The sequence below is a fragment of the Pseudophryne corroboree genome, chromosome 2 (genome assembly GCF_028390025.1).
Source record: "Pseudophryne corroboree isolate aPseCor3 chromosome 2, aPseCor3.hap2, whole genome shotgun sequence".
NCBI lineage: Eukaryota > Metazoa > Chordata > Amphibia > Anura > Myobatrachidae > Pseudophryne > Pseudophryne corroboree.
This window is the reverse complement of record NC_086445.1, coordinates 832,865,818-832,886,182: the sequence shown is the minus strand read 5'-3', so window position 1 is coordinate 832,886,182 and position 20,365 is coordinate 832,865,818. Positions and strand designations below refer to the sequence as shown.

Here is a 20,365-nt window from a genome sequence, read left to right as displayed (position 1 = left end):
TCTTCAGACACTCCCGCGTTTTTCCCAGAAACGGCAGCGTTTTTTCACACACACCCATAAAACGGCCAGTTTACGCCCAGAAACACCCACTTCCTGTCAATCACATTACGATCACCAGAACGAAGAAAATACCTCGTAATGCCGTGAGTAAAATTCCTAACTGCATAGCAAATTTACTTGGCGCAGTCGCAGTGCGAACATTGCGCATGCGCAATTAGCGGAAAATCGCTGCGATGCGAAGAAAATTACCGAGCGAATAACTCGGAATGACCACCAATGTGCATTATTTTGGTCCTTCCATTGGTTTTTCAATGGGATAGAGATCTAGACTCTGATTGGGATCTTTCATGACTTTGATCTTCCTTTCCTGAAGCCATTTAAAAAGAATCTATAAAATTGGATTACTTATTTATAAAGCCACATTCTGTAATAGTTTGTGACACTTTTGAAAAATACAAATAAAAATAGTTTTTTTTAATAAAGTAATTTTTATTCAACAAATTGGTGAAAAAGGTACAGACATTGCAGAGCATCACAATTCCACAACAATAAATCTAGCAGCTCGAGGCAGAGCCCCGATATTAAGGGAAATTCGCAGTTGAGGGATATCAGATCACGATCATGAGGGAATTACACATAATGTCCTGTTGTACAGATTATTTGGGTCTGCAAAATCCACAGCCATAAATATAAATCCTCATACATTTTTATATTAACGCCCTTAAGCTAACCAATAAAAACATATACTTAAAAGAAAAGAATAAAATAAAATACAAAAACAAAACCCGAAGCAAGTTGAGAAGGGGTAGTCTGAATTCGGACCACCGTAGTCATACAATTAAGTAGGCGACTCTGCAGGGCTCAACCCCCAAGCATCTCAGGTACGTCACTAAGCAGTAAATATTTGGTAAGTTAGCATTGCAGTGCCCTCTAAAGTTGCGGGACCAGGTGAGCATGGGGGGAGTCAAGCCATGGAGACCAGACCCTTTCAAATTTGGCTGATGCGCCTTGTTTCGTATATACATATCTTTCCTTAATTATTGTATCATTAATTAGGGTCTTAAGCGCAGAAACCAAGGGGGCTCTAGGGGCCATCCATAGCCTCGCAATGCAAACCTTAGCCAAGGCACATACACTGCCAGCATAGAGACCCATTGAAACAGACAGAGAAGATGAGCATCCCATTCCCAGAATACAGAATTGAGGGGTAATCAGTCCGCCATCCACTCCCGTACTCTCCAGGATTGACCTGACCCCCAACCAGAACACCCTCAACCTCGGGCAATCCCACACTAGATGCCAAAACGTTCCCACCTCCCCCTAGCATTTAGGACAAAGACCAGATCCGCCCGTACCGAAAGTAGCCAGCCTAGCCGGAGTCATATACGTTCTGTGTAAGATGAAGAATTGAATCTGCTGATATCTAAGAGATTTGGTTACTTTGGCAGGGTATTCCAGAGCAAGGGCCCAGTCCTCCTCAGTTATTAAACCCATATCCTCCTCCCACCTTCCACGGAGACGTGTCAGAGGGTCCGCATGGAGACTAGCAAGTAAATATCCATACGCACAGGAGACCATCTTAGCTCGACCCAAAGTAGCCACAAAGGTCTTGATGGGAAATGGGAGGATTCGTGGGGGGGACTCAGCGAACTGGGACTGGAGGGCGTGACGAAGCTGGAGATATCTGAAAAAATAGGAATTGGGTAACCCAAACTCATCTTTCAGTTGCTGAAAAGACCTGAGTACCCCATCTAGGTAAAGTTGGGAGATAGAAATCACCGATCTAGGGGCCCATACCTCCCGCCCCTCAAGCGCATGTAATTCAGGGAGCCAGTCAGAGTACCAAAGGGGGGTATCAGGGTCCAGACCATCGTATCCTAAGAGGACTCTCAGGGCCTGCCATATTTTTAATACCTGAAAAATAATAGGGGGAAGAAACCGAGCTATGCTCCCGCTCAACAGCACCTGCACAGGAGAGAGGTAAGGAAAGTAACAGCGAATAACTCACAGTGTAAGGAGTCAACCCCAGAATCCTGCGCCCACACACTAATATGAGTCAGCTGAGCAGCGTAGTAATACATCTGAAAATTAGGCAGAGCCAGGCCACCGTCAGAGCGCTGCCTGGTAAGGGTATTTAGCTGTATCCTAGGTCGTTTGTTAGCCCATATCAGGGAGGATAGAACACTATTCAATTTTCTAAAAAATAGCGGATAAATATATACCGGGGACTGGAGAATAATGTATAATAGTTTGGGCAGTATAATCATTTTAATGAGATTGACCCTACCAGACACCGTCAGTGGAAGCTTACACCAAGTTTTGGATTTGCCCATGACCCAAGGCATGGTTGGGTCCAGGTTCAGAGGGACAAAATCAGAAGGGTCGTTAGTTATTTGAATCCCGAGGTATTTAAATTGTATCGTCCAACATAGTGGCAGGGGGATTTTGGGAGTAGTAGGGGGGGGGCCTATGACTGGCATAATGTACGATTTAGACCAGTTAATTCTAAGACCCGAGTGATCACCAAAGCGCTCGATCACATGCAGCAGAGTGGGCATTGACTTGGTGTAATCTTGCAAGAACAACAGCATGTCGTCAGCATAAAGAGCTATTCTATCCTCACGTGAGCCCGTACCGATTCCCACAATATCCGGGTGCGATCTTATCAGACAGGCCAGGGGCTCAATGGCCAGGCCAAATAGTGCGGGGGATAGGGGGCAGCCCTGTCTAGTACCACGGGATAGCTGAAAAGGGGGGGATACATAACCGTTCACCAAGATCCTGGCACTCGGATGTTGATACAGTAATTTAGTCCAACTGATAAAGTTGGGTCCAAAGCCCATACGAGCCATCACCTCCCATAAATAAGCCCACTCAACGCTGTCAAAAGCCTTGGCCGCGTCTAACGAGACCACAGCCGAGTCAGAAGGGGAGTCATGTGGGAGTTGGAGAATGGTATATAATCTACGCAAGTTAATAGATGTGGATTTGCCTGGCATAAAGCCAGTCTGATCCGAGTGAACGAGGGAGGTGATCACTGCGTTAAGCCGTATCGCCAATATCTTTGCCAGGATCTTAGCATCGGTGGGAATCAGGGAAATTGGCCTATATGAGTCTGGAGACCCAGGGTCCTTACCGGGCTTTGGAATCACTATTATAATTGCCTCTGACATAGAGAGGGGAAGCTCGTTATTGGCGAATATATCCAAGTATAGGGCATGGAGTTTGGGCCCAAAGAAATCTATATGAGTTTTGTAAACCTCGGAGGGAATCCCGTCACACCCCGGAGCCCTGCCACTAGGGAACATACCAATGGCCGCAGTCACCTCCTCGAGCGTCAAGGGCGCCTCCAGCAGCTCACAGGACTCAGGGGAGAGTGCGGGCATCGCAATACCTCTCAGGTAGTGCGAGATGTCTAGGGCAGAGCACGTCAATTGTGAGCTATAAACTCCAGAGTAATAAGATCTAAATAACTGCGCAATGTCCGGCATGGTGTCTACAAAGGAGCCATCCCCATCGGACATCTGGGTGATCGTAGACCCAGGCCGATCATAGTGTATCAGACGGGCCAGGAGTCCCCCCGTCCTATCAGCCTGCATATAAATATTGGTAGCCTTAAAAAGGAGGGAACGTGAGTTTTTATCGGACAGGTGAGCCATCCAAGCCGACTGAGCCACTAGCCAGCGTACCTTCGTCGCGGGGGCACCATCTAGCAAGTATTGGGTCTCCAGTTCCCTGGTGTCACTTTCAAGGGCCCGTTCTCTCTCCCTGGAGGATAGTTTATGAGCCGCTATGCGTCCAATATATGAACCTCTCAAAAAAGCCTTGAATGAATCCCAAACTATCGCACCCGGGGCTGACCCTACATTATCGTTAAAATACCCCCCCCCCCCCCATTGAGTTTCCAGGTCGCTGCAGTCACCTAGCTGGGTCAGCCAAGAGGGGTGCAACTTCCAATAAGAGTGCCCCCTCTGATCTTCCCACAGCAATAGTCATCAACATAGGGGAGTGGTCAGAGACCCCTCGGGCCTCATAATGAATGTCAATGATCCCCGGGACAAGGGCAGGGGACACTAGCATCAGGTCAATCCTGGAGAAGGAGCCATGAGTACTGGAAAAACAGGAGAACTGGCGGGCTGTAGGGTGACGGAGCCTCCACACATCAACCCACTGCAAGCTATCCAAGAAATCCGCAAACTTGGTAGGGCCACCACTCGCCAGCGCAACATTCGGGGAGTGCCATCGATCCATGGACAAATCTAGGATGTTATTAAAGTCACCCAGGCATATCACTGGGGTGGTAGGAGATGGAGCGATGAAAGAGGCAGCCTGTTGCAGCACAGCATATGAAAAGGGAGGGGGGACATACACCGCTAAGATATAATAAGGCTGGGAGCTCAGTTTACATTCCATAAATACAAATCTTCCATATAGGTCAGTTTTGATCGACAATAATTCAAATTGCACTGATTTTTTAATCAGAACCGAGACACCCCTGGAAAAGGAAGAATGAGAGGCGTGGTAAGCCCATCCCACCCAGGCCCGGCGTAAAGACAATAACCTATGTCCCTCTAAGTGGGTCTTACTGAGGCATGCAATATCCGGGTCGTATTTCTTAATCATATTTAAAACCAGAGATCGTTTGATTTTGTTATTCAGACCTCGGACATTCCATGCCAGCAGTTTCAGGTTAATCATGACTCCATGTAGACTCTATGTGCCTCCCGGATAGACATTTCCCAAAATATACCTGAGAACCAACATCATTGATACCAGCAGCACATGACGTACATAAGCCCAGCATTACAATCGATAGCATCTGAATTAGTAAACATCCTTGCTTCAGAAAAAACTCAGGTAAGAAAAATAACAAACTAAAGAAAAAAAACCAAAAACAGCAACAAAGAGAGCCGCAACTAGCAGCTTCCCAATTTCCCCTCCCCTCCCCGTACACCCCCCAGAACACCGGCATACTTATATCCCAAACCAACAACCCAAACTACCAAGTGCTAAGAAGGCCTAGATTCTCAATTAAACCTCTAACCAACACCACTTGGACGGAAAGTCTTGAGCCACCAATGCAAAGGAGGGGGGCTCCCCGATCTAAGATTTTTCCCTCCGATAGCCTAAGCCCAGCTTCTGTACTCAGGAGATCAGTCCGGAGCCAGCTGTCGAGCACCCGGTGCAAATCTGTCCAGCCATTGTGCCGCTTCCCTGGGGGAATTAAAAAACTTGGTCTCCCCATCCGCCACAACTCGGAGCCTTGAAGGAAACAGCATGGAATACGGGATGTTGAGGTCTCGCAGACGCCGTTTAATGGGCATAAACTGGGCTCTGTCCTTCTGGACGTCTGCGGCAAAGTCCGGGAAGGCCGACACCTTGACTCCATTACGGACCAGCGGGCCCTTTGTACGTCCTAGGCGAAGAACTGAGTCCCGGTCCTTATAGTGCAGGAATTTGGCGATGAAGGTGCGAGGAGGGGCACCAGGAGGTAGTGGCCGAGATGGTATCCTATGTGCACGCTCCACCGTGAATTGGGCCGTAAAGGACTCAGCGCCATACATCTCCTTGAGCCATGATTCGAGGAAGTCCTCCGGCTGCGAGCCCTCTTCTCTTTCAGGTAGGCCTACAAATCTGACGTTGTTCCTACGCAGTCGTCCCTCCATGTCTAAAAGCTTGGTTTGGAGGGAGGAAACTTGCTGGGTCACCGTGGATACGGACTGCTTCAATGGGCCGCACATATCCTCCAAGTTGGAGACCCTTGTCTCCGCCTCACCCACTCTCTCACGGATACGCTGAACATCTTGTCGGAGTAAGGATAGGTCACACTGCACCTTTTCCATCTTGTCGGAGAGACGCTGTTCACTGCCAGCTATAGCCTCCAGCACCTGTTGAATAGACGGCGCCTCCGCCACCTCTGGGGAACCGTCCGCAGATGCAGAGGGGGAGTTTGAGTGGGTCGGAGAGGTTCCCTGAGAAGGAGCCGATGACACCCTGGGAGCGGGTTGCCTGGCATATCTTTCTAGTTTGGCCGCGGCCGCACTCTGGCCGCCCTTAACCATATTGGACAGGAGCAGTCACACCCACCCCAGGACAGGGTTTTCAGAATCAACGTGTGGGTAGAAGGCGGTAGCAGCAAGGACGTATGCAATCCGTGGCGGGAAACAACCGTGCCCGGTCTTTAGGCCAAGTTATCAATGGATAAAAAAAACTACAGGCTTGTGTAAAATCAGCAATACGGATGGGGATATTGAGGAGAAAATGTCCTGTAGCAATTGCGGGAGGCGAGGGTAGGATATTGGTGTGTAGTACCCTGTAGGATATTAGTGCAGTGCAGCAGTGTAGTCAATTCCAATCTATATGCAGCTACTATATGACAGAATGGGAGAGCCGCATAGCAGGAACAGCCGATTGTGCTTCCACGAACATGTTAAGTTAATATAGAAAATATAGATATTGAAAGGCTGAGAATGGATGAGAGCAGCTTGCAGTAAGGTCTCAGAGATCAGGAACAGTTCACAGGGCACAGAAAAATCCTATCAGGCAGCCCATCAGCTATTCAGACTTGGGCAGCAGCCTTTATAATCCAATAATTATCAAGAGAGGAAAAATGGGAGAGAGCATGTATCCAGCTCCCAAAGACAGGTCACAAGGCACATGAGGATCCCACAGACAGCTTTCCATATGTCCAGGCACGCGCAGCAGCTCATATACTAAGATGGTCGCCGTGCCCCTTCCCCTTCCCCAGGAGTACCTGTACTTATACTTTCGTCGGCTATCCGGGCCCTAAGCCACAGCCTGAATAGGTATAAGAGGAGTTATCCCCTGTGTGCAGTCCCTCCGCGGCGTCCGGGGGCCGCGACAGCCGCCGCTCGAGCTCCGGGCGACTCGCGGTCCAGGCCACCGAAATCGAGGCCGGGGATCCGGAGGAGGTGTAGGCCGCAGTGCTGGAGAGCGGTCAGCGCCGCTTCACGGGTCCCGGAGAGTGCAGAAAAAGGCGCCCGCCGGTGTCCACAGCTTGTGGAGAAGATTCCAGCCGGGCAGAGGCACCAGAGGGGGTCAGGATCGATTGCAGGAGTTTGGTGGCCGGGGAGCTCCCGAGTTCTGCTGCCTACTCCTCAGCCGTCGTAGCCACGCCTCAATAAAAATAGTTTAATAAAAAAATATATAGTCAAAATAATCCAGAAGAACAGTTAAATTTTGCACAGTTTAAATTTTAGTTTTTCAATAAATGTAAAAGTATACAGTAGTTGCCTACCCTCACATATCCTGGTGGAGAGTCCCGTTTGAAGCTCTTATCTCCTACTGCCTTGCAATATAAATGAAATCTCTGATTCTTTGGATTCTTCACTACAGCCAGGGTTCCACTAAGGCAGGCATTCCCAACCTTGGTCCTCAAGGCACACTTTTACAGACCAGGTTTTAGTGATATCCATACTTGTGCTCAGGTGATTTAACTAGTACCTCAGTTATTTTGATTTAACCATCTGTGCTGAAGCCTGTATATCCCTAAAACATGCACTGTTAGTGTACCTTGAAGACCAAGGGGTCAGTCCAGTTAGCTGCAGGCCGAATTTGCACAAAACCGCTCGCCACCCCGTAGAGGTCTGAGCAGTTTTGTGCGAAATTGGGGCTGATTCGAGGCCGCCAAGGGTGTGAGATCGTGTGCCATTACTGGCATTTAATTGCAGTTGCAAGGGCACTTTGCACCCTTCAAAGCTAATTGGATTGACCCCCAAGGTTGGGAATGCCTGCACTAAGGTATTTCTCGGCAAGGACAGTGATTTTCTGCAGTCACTAGCATGAATTCTGTCCAGGCTTATCAGCCTCTGCTGTCCGACTCACAGTAAACTCTTGTAGGATCCCTGGCGGTATAGAATACAACTTGCGGTGCTGTTGGGTCTGCAGTCTCCTGGACAGAAAGGGAGTCTGGGTGGCAGCGGATGGACAGACATATTTGGGTGCGAGATGTTTGCTTGCAGCTAGTGCATCGGCAGACAGCTGCCAGCGAAAGACATCACTGGTTGCATTTCAGATATGATGCCGGATGCGAGTCAATCAGGATCAACTGCAGCAGCGGCTCCTGATTAGATGACAGTCTGTAAGCTTTTGTTGGCTCATCAAGCACCAGATTTGAAAGGCCACCAGCGCTGTCACTATCTCTAGACCCACACTCTATCTCTAGACCCACACTCACGCCTTGCTCCAGGGCACAGGCTCATGGCAAGGCACGGTCCTCCAGCCTGCCAGGAGACCGCCGGTCACAATACCAGCACCTACATCCCGCCCATCCACAATCCCGACATTCGGCATGCTAACTAACAGGGACTATTCCCACTCGTGGGTGTCCACGACACCCATAGAAAACTTAACTTAGCACAGGAGCTCAATAAGGGAACCCAACGTGATTCGTCCTTAGGACGTCATCAACTTGACTTGACTTTGTATCGATATTTATTTTTTACAGTATTTTACCTATACTGTCCTTTTTTAGGGGTAGCCTGATGCCCGTTTGTTTTAGGGAGTGTTTTTATGTGGACCTTTTAGGTGTATGGACTGTTCTTTATAGCTTCCTTTATTTTACTAGGACTTTATCCCACATGTAGCGCTGTATTTCCATATATATATATATATATATATATATATATATCCACATCTGCTGTACCTGCCTATGTATCATTATATCCTCAGCTGCAGTATGTATTCAAGTACACTCGTATAGACCACTTTTGCTGTGCCTGCCTATGTATCATCTTATACTCAGGTGCAGGATGTATATACTGTATGTCACAGAAATTGTGGGGCCCGTGACTGACAAAATAGTCCCCCCCCCCACACCCGAAGTCAATAAAATAGGAGCTGTATTTTATTACTTTAGGATTGCCTTTCAAATCATTATTTTATGGCTAATACTAGCTGAATACCGTGCTTCGCTACGGGATGAGGATGGTAAATTAGAATTATAGTTGTTTGTTAATTGACGTTGGTTGGAGATCTGGTATATAGGCATATCTTGCTTCCTTGACCCACTTTGTGTAGTGGCCGGACCCCTTTTCAGTCCCCCAAGGTACCCTGCTCTTTCCACTATATAACTCTGTCTGTGGCTTCTTGCTGCCTACATTCCCCTCCTCACATCATGTCAGTGCCCCTGTGAAATGATCGATTTATTTACATTTACATTTCTTATGCAACGCAGCACAATATGTATCCCCTGATATACTCTGTGCTGCCGGCGGACCCTGCTACTTCCACTATATAACTCTCAGAGTGTGGCTTCCTGCTACCTTCATTCCCCTACTCACATTATGTCACTGTCACATGAAGCCCTGTCATCACTGACATATCATGCATGTCCTCATATAGTCTGTGCTGCTGACCCACCCCTAGGGGTGCTAGGAGTGTGTTACCCCCACAGTGTTTGTTCCCAGATTGTAAGTCATATGTGTAGCAAGTTTGGTGTAGATTGCATTCCAGAGTTATGCTGTCTGCTGAAATACTCTGTGCTGCTGTCTCACCCCCTAGGGGTGCTAGGGATGTCTTACCCGCACAGTTTGTTCCCCGATTGTAAGTCATATGTGTAGCAAGTTTGGTATAAATTGGTCCAGGCATCCTGGAGTTATGCTGTCTCCTGAAATACTCTGTGCTGCTGTCCAACAGCTAGGGGTGTCTTACCCCACAGTGTTTGTTCCCAGATTGTAAGTCATATGTGTACCAAGTTTGGTGTAAATTGCTCCAGCCATTCCAGAGTTATGCTGTCAACTGAAATACTCTGTGGTGCTCCAACACCCCTAGGGGTGCTATTGGTGTCTTACCCACACAGTGTTTGTTCCCAGATTGTAAGTCATATGTGTACCAAGTTTGGTGTAAATTGCTCCAGCCGTTCCAGAGTTATGTTGTCAGCTGAAATACTCTGTGCTGCTGCCTTTCCCCTAGGGGTGTGTTACCCTGACAGTGTTTGTTCCCAGATTGTAAATCATGTGTGTACCAAGCTTTGTGTAGATTGCTGCAGGCATTCCGGATTTATGCTGGAACATACATATACATATACATATACATACATACATACATACATACATACATACATACATACATACATACCCTCCAACAATTTACACATAAAATTCAGTACAAATTCAAATGGAGGCGTGGCCACGGGTAAAGTTGCGTGGCCACGCCTCTTTTCCTATACTTTCAATGAAGTTTGGAGAGCCAAAAATCGGTACAGACCATAAAAAAAGGTACTGTACCTGCCAAAAAGGTATTGGAGGGTATGTTCATACACACATCCATTTTTGATGATTTTCGTGGATGGGCAGTGACATTTGTAAAACTGGATCTTAGTAAGCACCTGGGACCTAAGGAGAAGCTATGTGCCAAGTTTCAAGATTGAAGGCCTTTTGGTATAAGAGATTTCGTGATGAGTCAATCAGTGAGTCAATCTCCTTTTTTGCCTTTTAAATATATATATATATATATATATATATATATATATATAATTGATGGCCACGCATGGGTTCACCCTGCCACTCCACCAAAGCCAGTGGAAGACAGAGAGAGCAGAGAGAGAGAGAGACAGTGACAGACTGCTTCATGAATAGACCCCTGAGGGGGGGAGAGAGAGATATTGATGGAAGTAGTGAGAGATGGAAGAAGTGAGAGGCAGATAGTGGGAGAGAAAACAGGAAAAAAGGCCTATTTCTTTTTCCTGTGTGCTCTTTAGAAGGCCAGCTCATTATGTAAATTGCTTCGCTCTCTATGCTTCGGGCAAGGTGCCTCGCTCCGCTACCGCTGTGCACGGCACAGGTTACCGATCCCAATTGTAGTCCACGTGGATCGAAAAGTATGAAAAAGTAAAACAAATGGAAAAAAAAGTGAAAAACTCAGGTTGGCCTTTTGTCATGTCGACCTACTTACTGTCGACCTAGACAGTGTCGACCTAAGTGTGGTCGACCTAGAGACCGGATACCGTTTCACCTGAGCCCAGGGACTTCATGAGTTATTGGTAAAAAGGAAGTATGTGTGTGTTTGTAGATGTATATAATTACAATCTAAACAGAGACTTTTTAAGTTACTGGGGGGAATTCAGTTGTTGCATTCGCTGCTGCCACTAGGTGGTGTATGTTTTACTGTATAGACTGCGTACTTGTAAACATTTATTTTGGTATGACTTTCCCGAGATAAGCAAAGGCCTTTCCTTTTGTTAATTTACAGCTTTCTTTTAAAAACACACTAGGGGGCTCCTGTGTAGCTGTGTAAAATGCACAGCAGGTAATTTGGGGAAAAGCAGCTTGTTGGGGCTTTGTTTTGTTTTTTTTGTTTTTTTTAGAATTTCCTTTATTTTTGAGGAAGTCAGATGATAATTCTATGATGTTCAAGCCACATAGATACTTTGATTCTGTGTGGCATATACAGTACTGAGGAATGCAGATGACAGGTTCCAGTGAAAAGTTGTATTTTGTTTTGGGAGGCAGTATCCTGATTTGTGTACTACTCTTAGATGTATATGGGAAGGCTTACAACATGCTGTATTGTCTCCTTTTACTATATATAAAGTGTATATCTGTAAGGAGACATCCTCCGACTATCTGTGCAAACTTCTGTTACAGTATATCTTGTATGCTGCGGACTGTCTTTGTAAAGACATATAGCATCCTTTAAGCAATAAACATCCAGTTCAAGACATCTGCATCTGCTTTTTTACTGTGGCTGCCAGTATAGTGGGAAGCACTATTATGTTTTCTGGTTGTTCTGAATTGAGCCCAGTATCTCCAAACTCAAGCTCTCTGCCAGCTACCCAGTGCAAATTGGTCCATAATGAGGGAGCAGTGGGAATTAGCGGACACCAATTAGGTGATTTTTCAGCAGCATGACCCAGAGATAAGTGGTTCCAGATGCTGGTGTAGGAGCCTGGGTGAAATATTCTATTCCAGGTGCTGGTTTAAAAGGCCTGTGGTGGCAGCAAGTTGCTCATTCACAGCATGATAGGAGGAGGCAGATGGTAACAGGCAGTTACTGACGTAGAGGGGGAATCCCTAGTAGTAGTGAAGAAAGCCCTCTTGTTGGAATAAGTGTGCACAGGTGGCGGTGGTATGACAGTGTGAGTGTACATTAGAGATGAGCGCCTGAAATTTTTCGGGTTTTGTGTTTTGGTTTTGGGTTCGGTTCCGCGGCCGTGTTTTGGGTTCGACCGCGTTTTGGCAAAACCTCACCGAATTTTTTTTGTCGGATTCGGGTGTGTTTTGGATTCGGGTGTTTTTTTCAAAAAACCCTAAAAAACAGCTTAAATCATAGAATTTGGGGGTCATTTTGATCCCAAAGTATTATTAACCTCAAAAACCATAATTTCCACTCATTTTCAGTCTATTCTGAATACCTCACACCTCACAATATTATTTTTAGTCCTAAAATTTGCACCGAGGTCGCTGTGTGAGTAAGATAAGCGACCCTAGTGGCCGACACAAACACCGGGCCCATCTAGGAGTGGCACTGCAGTGTCACGCAGGATGTCCCTTCCAAAAAACCCTCCCCAAACAGCACATGACGCAAAGAAAAAAAGAGGCGCAATGAGGTAGCTGTGTGAGTAAGATTAGCGACCCTAGTGGCCGACACAAACACCGGGCCCATCTAGGAGTGGCACTGCAGTGTCACGCAGGATGTCCCTTCCAAAAAACCCTCCCCAAACAGCACATGACGCAAAGAAAAAAAGAGGCGCAATGAGGTAGCTGACTGTGTGAGTAAGATAAGCGACCCTAGTGGCCGACACAAACACCGGGCCCATCTAGGAGTGGCACTGCAGTGTCACGCAGGATGGCCCTTCCAAAAAACCCTCCCCAAACAGCACATGACGCAAAGAAAAAAAGAGGCGCAATGAGGTAGCTGTGTGAGTAAGATAAGCGACCCTAGTGGCCGACACAAACACCGGGCCCATCTAGGAGTGGCACTGCAGTGTCACGCAGGATGGCCCTTCCAAAAAACCCTCCCCAAACAGCACATGACGCAAAGAAAAAAAGAGGCGCAATGAGGTAGCTGACTGTGTGAGTAAGATAAGCGACCCTAGTGGCCGACACAAACACCGGGCCCATCTAGGAGTGGCACTGCAGTGTCACGCAGGATGGCCCTTCCAAAAAACCCTCCCCAAACAGCACATGACGCAAAGAAAAAAAGAGGCGCAATGAGGTAGCTGACTGTGTGAGTAAGATAAGCGACCCTAGTGGCCGACACAAACACCGGGCCCATCTAGGAGTGGCACTGCAGTGTCACGCAGGATGGCCCTTCCAAAAAACCCTCCCCAAACAGCACATGACGCAAAGAAAAAAAGAGGCGCAATGAGGTAGCTGACTGTGTGAGTAAGATAAGCGACCCTAGTGGCCGACACAAACACCGGGCCCATCTAGGAGTGGCACTGCAGTGTCACGCAGGATGTCCCTTCCAAAAAACCCTCCCCAAACAGCACATGACGCAAAGAAAAAAAGAGGCGCAATGAGGTAGCTGACTGTGTGAGTAAGATAAGCGACCCTAGTGGCCGACACAAACACCGGGCCCATCTAGGAGTGGCACTGCAGTGTCACGCAGGATGGCCCTTCCAAAAAACCCTCCCCAAACAGCACATGACGCAAAGAAAAAAAGAGGCGCAATGAGGTAGCTGACTGTGTGAGTAAGATAAGCGACCCTAGTGGCCGACACAAACACCGGGCCCATCTAGGAGTGGCACTGCAGTGTCACGCAGGATGGCCCTTCCAAAAAACCCTCCCCAAACAGCACATGACGCAAAGAAAAAAAGAGGCGCAATGAGGTAGCTGACTGTGTGAGTAAGATAAGCGACCCTAGTGGCCGACACAAACACCGGGCCCATCTAGGAGTGGCACTGCAGTGTCACGCAGGATGGCCCTTCCAAAAAACCCTCCCCAAACAGCACATGACGCAAAGAAAAATAAAAGAAAAAAGAGGTGCAAGATGGAATTGTCCTTGGGCCCTCCCACCCACCCTTATGTTGTATAAACAAAACAGGACATGCACACTTTAACCAACCCATCATTTCAGTGACAGGGTCTGCCACACGACTGTGACTGATATGACGGGTTGGTTTGGACCCCCCCCAAAAAAGAAGCAATTAATCTCTCCTTGCACAAACTGGCTCTACAGAGGCAAGATGTCCACCTCATCATCTTCCTCCGATATATCACCGTGTACATCCCCCTCCTCACAGATTATCAATTCGTCCCCACTGGAATCCACCATCTCAGCTCCCTGTGTACTTTGTGGAGGCAATTGCTGCTGGTCAATGTCTCCGCGGAGGAATTGATTATAATTCATTTTAATGAACATCATCTTCTCCACATTTTCTGGATGTAACCTCGTACGCCGATTGCTGACAAGGTGAGCGGCGGCACTAAACACTCTTTCGGAGTACACACTTGTGGGAGGGCAACTTAGGTAGAATAAAGCCAGTTTGTGCAAGGGCCTCCAAATTGCCTCTTTTTCCTGCCAGTATAAGTACGGACTGTGTGACGTGCCTACTTGGATGCGGTCACTCATATAATCCTCCACCATTATTTCAATGGTGAGAGAATCATATGCAGTGACAGTAGACGACATGTCCGTAATCGTTGTCAGGTCCTTCAGTCCGGACCAGATGTCAGCATCAGCAGTCGCTCCAGACTGCCCTGCATCACCGCCAGCGGGTGGGCTCGGAATTCTGAGCCTTTTCCTCGCACCCCCAGTTGCGGGAGAATGTGAAGGAGGAGATGTTGACAGGTCGCGTTCCGCTTGACTTGACAATTTTCTCACCAGCAGGTCTTTCAACCCCAGCAGACTTGTGTCTGCCGGAAAGAGAGATCCAAGGTAGGCTTTAAATCTAGGATCGAGCATGGTGGCCAAAATGTAGTGCTCTGATTTCAACAGATTGACCACCCGTGAATCCTTGTTAAGCGAATTAAGGGCTCCATCCACAAGTCCCACATGCCTAGCGGAATCGCTCCATGTTAGCTCCTCCTTCAATGTCTCCAGCTTCTTCTGCAAAAGCCTGATGAGGGGAATGACCTGACTCAGGCTGGCAGTGTCTGAACTGACTTCACGTGTGGCAAGTTCAAAGGGCATCAGAACCTTGCACAACGTTGAAATCATTCTCCACTGCGCTTGAGACAGGTGCATTCCACCTCCTATATCGTGCTCAATTGTATAGGCTTGAATGGCCTTTTGCTGCTCCTCCAACCTCTGAAGCATATAGAGGGTTGAATTCCACCTCGTTACCACTTCTTGCTTCAGATGATGGCAGGGCAGGTTCAGTAGTTTTTGGTGGTGCTCCAGTCTTCTGTACGTGGTGCCTGTACGCCGAAAGTGTCCCGCAATTCTTCTGGCCACCGACAGCATCTCTTGCACGCCCCTGTCGTTTTTTAAATAATTCTGCACCACCAAATTCAAGGTATGTGCAAAACATGGGACGTGCTGGAATTTGCCCATATTTAATGCACACACAATATTGCTGGCGTTGTCCGATGCCACAAATCCACAGGAGAGTCCAATTGGGGTAAGCCATTCCGCGATGATCTTCCTCAGTTGCCGTAAGAGGTTTTCAGCTGTGTGCGTATTCTGGAAACCGGTGATACAAAGCGTAGCCTGCCTAGGAAAGAGTTGGCGTTTGCAAGATGCTGCTACTGGTGCCGCCGCTGCTGTTCTTGCGGCGGGAGTCCATACATCTACCCAGTGGGCTGTCACAGTCATATAGTCCTGACCCTGCCCTGCTCCACTTGTCCACATGTCCGTGGTTAAGTGGACATTGGGTACAACTGCATTTTTTAGGACACTGGTGAGTCTTTTTCTGACGTCCGTGTACATTCTCGGTATCGCCTGCCTAGAGAAGTGGAACCTAGATGGTATTTGGTAACGGGGGCACACTGCCTCAATAAATTGTCTAGTTCCCTGTGAACTAACGGCGGATACCGGACGCACGTCTAACACCAACATAGTTGTCAAGGCCTCAGTTATCCGCTTTGCAGCAGGATGACTGCTGTGATATTTCATCTTCCTCGCAAAGGACTGTTGAACAGTCAATTGCTTACTGGAAGTAGTACAAGTGGGCTTACGACTTCCCCTCTGGGATGACCATCGACTCCCAGCAGCAACAACAGCAGCGCCAGCAGCAGTAGGCGTTACACGCAAGGATGCATCGGAGGAATCCCAGGCAGGAGAGGAATCATCAGAATTGCCAGTGACATGGCCTGCAGGACTATTGGCATTCCTGGGGAAGGAGGAAATTGACACTGAGGGAGTTGGTGGGGTGGTTTGCGTGAGCTTGGTTACAAGAGGAAGGGATTTACTGGTCAGTGGACTGCTTCCGCTGTCGGCCAAAGTTTTTGAACTTGTCACTGACTGACTTATTATGAATGCGCTGCAGGTGACGTATAAGGGAGGATGTTCCGAGGTGGTTAACGTCCTTACCCCTACTTATTACAGCTTGACAAAGGGAACACACGGCTTGACAAATGTTGTCCGCATTTCTGGTGAAATACTTCCACACCGAAGAGCTGATTTTTTTGGTATTTTCACCAGGCATGTCAACGGCCATATTCCTCCCACGGACAACAGGTGTCTCCCCGGGTGCCTGACTTAAACAAACCACCTCACCATCAGAATCCTCCTGGTCAATTTCCTCCCCAGCGCCAGCAACACCCATATCCTCCTCATCCTGGTGTACTTCAACACTGACATCTTCAATCTGACTATCAGGAACTGGACTGCGGGTGCTCCTTCCAGCACTTGCAGGGGGCGTGCAAATGGTGGAAGGCGCATGCTCTTCACGTCCAGTGTTGGGAAGGTCAGGCATCGCAACCGACACAATTGGACTCTCCTTGTGGATTTGGGATTTCGAAGAACGCACAGTTCTTTGCTGTGCTTTTTCCAGCTTGAGTCTTTTCATTTTTCTAGCGAGAGGCTGAGTGCTTCCATCCTCATGTGAAGCTGAACCACTAGCCATGAACATAGGCCAGGGCCTCAGCTGTTCCTTGCCACTCCGTGTGGTAAATGGCATATTGGCAAGTTTACGCTTCTCCTCCGACAATTTTATTTTAGGTTTTGGAGTCCTTTTTTTACTGATATTTGGTGTTTTGGATTTGACATGCTCTGTACTATGACATTGGGCATCGGCCTTGGCAGACGACGTTGCTGGCATTTCATCGTCTCGGCCATGACTAGTGGCAGCAGCTTCAGCACGAGGTGGAAGTGGATCTTGATCTTTCCCTAATTTTGGAACCTCAACATTTTTGTTCTCCATATTTTAATAGGCACAACTAAAAGGCACCTCAGGTAAACAATGGAGATGGATGGATACTAGTATACAATTATGGATGGACTGCCGAGTGCCGACACAGAGGTAGCTACAGCCGTGGACTACCGTACTGTACTGTGTCTGCTGCTAATATAGACTGGATGATAATGAGATGTAGTATGTATAAAGAAGAAAGAAAAAAAAACCACGGGTAGGTGGTATACAATTATGGATGGACTGCCGAGTGCCGACACAGAGGTAGCTACAGCCGTGGACTACCGTACTGTACTGTGTCTGCTGCTAATATAGACTGGATGATAATGAGATGTAGTATGTATGTATAAAGAAGAAAGAAAAAAAAACCACGGGTAGGTGGTATACAATTATGGACGGACTGCCGAGTGCCGACACAGAGGTAGCTACAGCCGTGGACTACCGTACTGTACTGTGTCTGCTGCTAATATAGACTGGATGATAATGAGATGTAGTATGTATAAAGAAGAAAGAAAAAAAAACCACGGGTAGGTGGTATACAATTATGGATGGACTGCCGAGTGCCGACACAGAGGTAGCTACAGCCGTGGACTACCGTACTGTACTGTGTCTGCTGCTAATATAGACTGGATGATAATGAGATGTAGTATGTATAAAGAAGAAAGAAAAAAAAACCACGGGTAGGTGGTATACAATTATGGATGGACTGCCGAGTGCCGACACAGAGGTAGCTACAGCCGTGGACTACCGTGCTGTACTGTGTCTGCTGCTAATATAGACTGGTTGATAATGAGATGTAGTATGTATGTATAAAGAAGAAAGAAAAAAAAACCACGGGTAGGTGGTATACAATTATTGACGGACTGCCGAGTGCCGACACAGAGGTAGCTACAGCCGTGGACTACCGTACTGTACTGTGTCTGCTGCTAATATAGACTGGTTGATAATGAGATGTAGTATGTATGTATAAAGAAGAAAGAAAAAAAAACCACGGGTAGGTGGTATACAATTATGGATGGACTGCCGAGTGCCGACACAGAGGTAGCTACAGCCGTGGACTACCGTACTGTACTGTGTCTGCTGCTAATATAGACTGGTTGATAATGAGATGTAGTATGTATGTATAAAGAAGAAAGAAAAAAAAACCACGGGTAGGTGGTATACAATTATTGACGGACTGCCGAGTGCCGACACAGAGGTAGCTACAGCCGTGGACTACCGTACTGTACTGTGTCTGCTGCTAATATAGACTGGTTGATAATGAGATGTAGTATGTATGTATAAAGAAGAAAGAAAGAAAAACCACGGGTAGGTGGTATACAATTATGGACGGACTGCCGAGTGCCGACACAGAGGTAGCTACAGCCGTGGACTACCGTACTGTACTGTGTCTGCTGCTAATATAGACTGGATGATAATGAGATGTAGTATGTATAAAGAAGAAAGAAAAAAAAACCACGGGTAGGTGGTATACAATTATGGATGGACTGCCGAGTGCCGACACAGAGGTAGCTACAGCCGTGAACTACCGTACTGTGTCTGCTGCGACTGGATGATAAATAATGATATAAAAAATATATATATATCACTACTGCAGCCGGACAGGTATATATTATATAATGAGGGACCTGCTGGACACTGTCTGTCAGCAGAATGAGTTTTTTATAGAATAAAAAAAAAAACACCACACAAGTCACACGACGAGTGTTTAACTTTTTCAGGCAATCACAATATAGTATACTATACTGGTGGTCAGTGTGGTCAGGTCACTGGTCAGTCACACTGGCAGTGGCACTCCTGCAGCAAAAGTGTGCACTGTTTAATTTTAATAATATGTACTCCTGGCTCCTGCTATAACCTATAACTGCTCCCCAGTCTCCCCCACAATTAAGCTGTGTGAGAACAGTCAGATATTATACATAGATGATGCAGCACACTGGGCTGAGCACACAGATATGGTATGTGACTGAGTCACTGTGTATCGTTTTTTTCAGGCAGAGAACGGATTATATTAAATAAAACTGCACTGGTGGTCACTGGTCAGTGGTCAGTCACTAGTAAACTCTGCACTCTCTAGTACTCCTAAGCTCCAGTAAATCAAGTGTCTCTGTCTCAATCTCACTCTCTCTCTTCTAATCTAAATGGAGAGGACGCCAGCCACGTCCTCTCCCTATCAATCTCAATGCACGTGTGAAAATGGCGGCGACGCGCGGCTCCTTATATAGAATCCGAGTCTCGCGAGAATCCGACAGCGTCATGATGACGTTCGGGCGCGCTCGGGTTAACCGAGAAAGGCGGGAAGATCCGAGTCGCTCGGATCCGTGTAAAAAAAGCTGAAGTTCGGGCGGGTTCGGATTCCGAGGAACCGAACCCGCTCATCTCTAGTGTACATACCAGCGGACAGGGCCGGTTCTAGACTTGTGGCGCCCCGGGTGAAAATAGGGGCGTGGCTTCATACAGGGGGCGTGGTCAGTTATGCCCCCATTTGTGCCCCCTGTAGAGTCGCGTCCCCATTTGTGCCCCCTGTAGAGTTGTGCCCCATTTGTGCCCACGTTTGTGCCCCCAGTTGAGTAGCGCCGCTTACAAAAAAAATTTGATTCTTACTATCCCCGCTCCTGATTCCCGACCGCTGCTGACCTCCGCTGGCGCCACTCCTCGGATCTCTTTGAGAGACGTCATGATGTCTCTCCCGTAGCACAGCATAGACACTAGAGGTCAATTATGACCCCTAGCATCTATGTGCCAGTCCCACAATGATGTGTGGTGCGCGATAACGTCATCGTGCACCGCACAGCAAAGGTCCTCTCCACGAAGGGAAACTAGATGGGTAGCGTCTAGTTTCCTTCACAGCACTGGGGGGCACTGACCAACAGTAGCGGATCTTGCCATGGAGGCGGCGCCCTCCGGAAGGCAGCGCCCCGGGCAAAAGTCCCGTGTGCCCGTAGCAAGATCCGCTACTGCCAGCGGATACGAACAGCCCAGTTATGAAAATGAAGCGCTGTTCATCCAAATTACAGTTTTAAGACATTAATTCACAAATACACACAACTGGTGTTTAACCATACATAAAATCTTCCATATATTATAAATAAAAATACAGCACAAAAA

The 20,365-nt window shown here is 47.5% G+C and overlaps 1 protein-coding gene across 3 annotated transcripts in view; it reads left to right on the top strand.

The window, feature by feature from the left end:
• Nucleotides 1-20,365, top strand: part of ADGRG2 (adhesion G protein-coupled receptor G2) — a 267,587-nt gene that overhangs the window by 127,321 nt on the left and 119,901 nt on the right. The gene's annotated exons all lie outside the window — the stretch shown is intronic.